The following is a 3,248-nucleotide window of genomic DNA, read 5'->3' on the forward strand; positions in this document are numbered from 1 at the left end:
CCAAGAACGCTTACAAAAATGATGTGGACAAGGTAAGCATTGAGACGAGCCCACAGAGAGAGACTCTGCCCAGTTCTGGCGCAGCGGCTCTCTCCCTGTGGATGGTGGCGGGATTAGGGATTAGTCAGACAGGGGCAGAAAACTGATCATATAAATATTTTCACAATACAAATGGAAATAAAGACAAGGAAAACCCCAACCATACATGGTTTACGTCTTAGTAAAGCCTGTGTGTCTGGGATTTATAATTGAAGCTCTTTCTTGTCACTTTCTGCTTTTTTTTAAAAAAAAAAAAAAAATATTTATTTTGTGCCTATATGCTGCTTAAAACAAACAACACAAAACACCTCCTTGCATAAAGCCTAAGATTAAATGAGATGAAAATTTAGCTGACGGCTCTGCCCTGCAGATAGGAAACCAAGTTCACTCTCCTGCATCAGCGCTCGCTCTACGGGGGCATCCTCACGCAGAGCCCGCGGAGAGATCGGGTACAGCACCTCAATAACCCAACTCCGCTGCAAGAGCGCACGTAGAGTAAGAAAGACCCACCTGGATGTGCTTTATTTTAGCTTCTGTCTAAACCACAAATTGTTTGCGACATGGGTCACCTGCCTGCTCCCAGAGCTTCCTGCACGTCACCGCTTCCTACCTGCAAATCACGCGTCGTCCAACACCAGCAGATGCTGCGGGTGACCCGGGAGAGGCAGTGTTAGTGCTGGAGGAGCGGGGCTAGGGCTCAGCTGGAGTTACCCGAGATAACTGGACTAGTTTTTCTCCTGGAAAAAGCGAGATCTCCTTGTTGGTGGCTGGAAAGCCCCACGTGGTGGTCGCAGCAGGAGCAGCTCTGAGGTTTTTTGTGAATACGCTGCTTGTTACTGCAGAGGGGGGGAAGGTGTGAACACGGAGGGTGTGAAGTAGTCATAAGTGATCTTAAAAGACAGCAGCTGGGTAAGCATGGCACCCACCTGCTAACGAGGCACTCACCTGCTAACGAGGCACTCACCTCCTAACGAGGCGAGGAGCTTGTGGACACCACATCTCTGTTGGTAAGGGACTGATGCTGGGGAGAATTGAGCACTAACGCCAGCCCAGAATCCCTCTGCCTGGGGAAAGGGCCTCATCCAGATGCTAACCTGAACATCGGGATCACATCGGCTGGGCCAGAACATGGTGGAATTTTGGCCTCCAGCCGGCAAATTGGCAACTGCTTCATTACTTTCAGCACGCTGGGACTTCTCCCTGTGTCCCTAGCCCAAAAATGAGGAAAAGAGGGAGTGCACTGGCTCAGCTGTAGTGGTGTACACCAGAAAAGATGAAATGAGTATAGAGATAATATTTTTCCTGATTTCTGGATGTAAATAAGGAATTCCAGCTCATAAGGACTTCTAGCTCTTCCAGGGCGTTTTTGTTAGCTCCTCGTAGCTCCAAGCCCTGCAGACTGGTGGGCATTACGGCACTGCATAAAACTCACCATTTTTGAACTGGCCACCCGCCCAACAAAGAGATTTTACACAATTTCAAGTCATCTGTCCAGTCTCTGTCCTGCTGCAATGAGGAAACTAGTGGGGCTCTGTTGAAGCCACCGCACAGTGTCAATCTACGCAGAGCGGGAGTGACCCGAACGTCTGTCTCGCTGTTTGCTGAGGACACTGAAAGCTGTTTTGCGCAGGCAGATGTGGTCGGCCAGCTGTGTGCGGAAACACACACATCTCCACAGCAGAGCTGCCTCCACTGCCTCGTACAAAGGGGAAAAAAATAAAGGGGAACCTGCCCGAAGAGGATGCTGTGCCAGCTGCACCACCGCCGCGCTGCAGCCTGTGCTGGAAGGGGAAGAGCGCGTTTCTGCAGTCCCGTCCTGCGGTTCCTATCAGCGGAGCAACGGCGAAGGGCAGAGCTGGGCGGGAGCGGAGTTATTTTGCAGATGGGGGGACGCACATCGTCCCCAACACCGGGTGTGCAAGCCACTGGTGCAAGGGCTGAGCCTATCTCGTGATGCGTTCTGGGGAGCATCAAGAAGATTGGGGGGTGCATCAAGCAGAGTGTGGCCAGCAGGTCAAGGGAGGTCATCCTCCCCCTCTGCTCTGCCCTGGGGAGGCCCCATCTGGAGCACTGTGTCCAGTTCGGGGCTCCCTGGGTCAAGAAGGACAGGGAACTGCTGGAGAGGGTCCAGCAAAGGGCTACGGAGATGCTGAGGGGACTGGAGCATCTCTCTGCTGAGGAGAGGCTGAGGGACGTGGGGCTGTTCAGTCTGGAGAAGAGAAGACTGAGGGGGGATCTTATCAACACTTATCAATCCCCAAAGGGAGGGTGCCAGGGGGATGGGAACAGTCTGTTCCCAGTGGTGCCCAGTGACAGGACAAGAGGGAACGGGCACAAAGGTGACCATGGGCAGTTCCATCTCCACCTGAGGAGGGCCTTCTCTGCTGTGAGGGCGGCAGAGCAGTGGCAGAGGCTGCCCAGAGAGGTGGGGGAGTCTCCCCCTCTGGAGCCATCCCAAACCCGCCTGGACGCCGTCCTGTGCCACTGCTGGAGGTGCCCCTGCTCTGGTGGGGGTGGGATGGGGGAGCTCCAGAGGGCCCTTCCAGCCCCCACCAGTCTGGGATGCTGTGATCTCCCCATCTCTGCAGCACGAAGGGGTGCAGAGCAGGCAAGCAGTGGGCTCCTGTGGGCAACCAGCCCAGGACGCTGCCACCAGCAGTAGCCGGCAGCTCGGCACTGCAGAGGGCGGGAATAGGGCTCACTATGGCATTGAGCTTCTGCCATTTCCTTCTTCATATTTCCTGCATGCTTTGAAGTGATTCCAACGCACTAACAAGTTTGAAATAAAGCACGTGATTTACACCTACTGAGGTTTTAACTGCAGTGGGGGTTAGGCAAATCTCAAACAAAGAATTTTAATAGAGGCTTTTTAGGATATAACACTGCAGTAATCAACAGTCAATTTTTAACTCAAACAAGGAAGTAATTCCCGTCTGAAACAGAGACACCCAAACACTGTTTCTGTTCAGATCTGAGAATAGATAACAACAATCTGTGCAAAGATAAATTGCAGGGAAGAAAAATAAAAAAGGAGGACAGACAATTGGGGTGTGGCAGGAGATGTTTGAGGATGTTGGCGTTCCTGAGACCTGCAGCATTTCCTATTGTTTCTTCTGCTGAAAAAAAAAAAAAAAAAAGCGTATTTCCACTGAAGTCACGCACACAAAGTTTTAGTTGCAGCCAACTGTCTTTGTAGACAGCAGCCCACA

Source organism: Charadrius vociferus, unplaced genomic scaffold (assembly GCF_000708025.1).
Source record: "Charadrius vociferus isolate BGI_N301 unplaced genomic scaffold, ASM70802v2 scaffold266, whole genome shotgun sequence".
In the NCBI taxonomy this organism is placed as follows: domain Eukaryota; kingdom Metazoa; phylum Chordata; class Aves; order Charadriiformes; family Charadriidae; genus Charadrius; species Charadrius vociferus.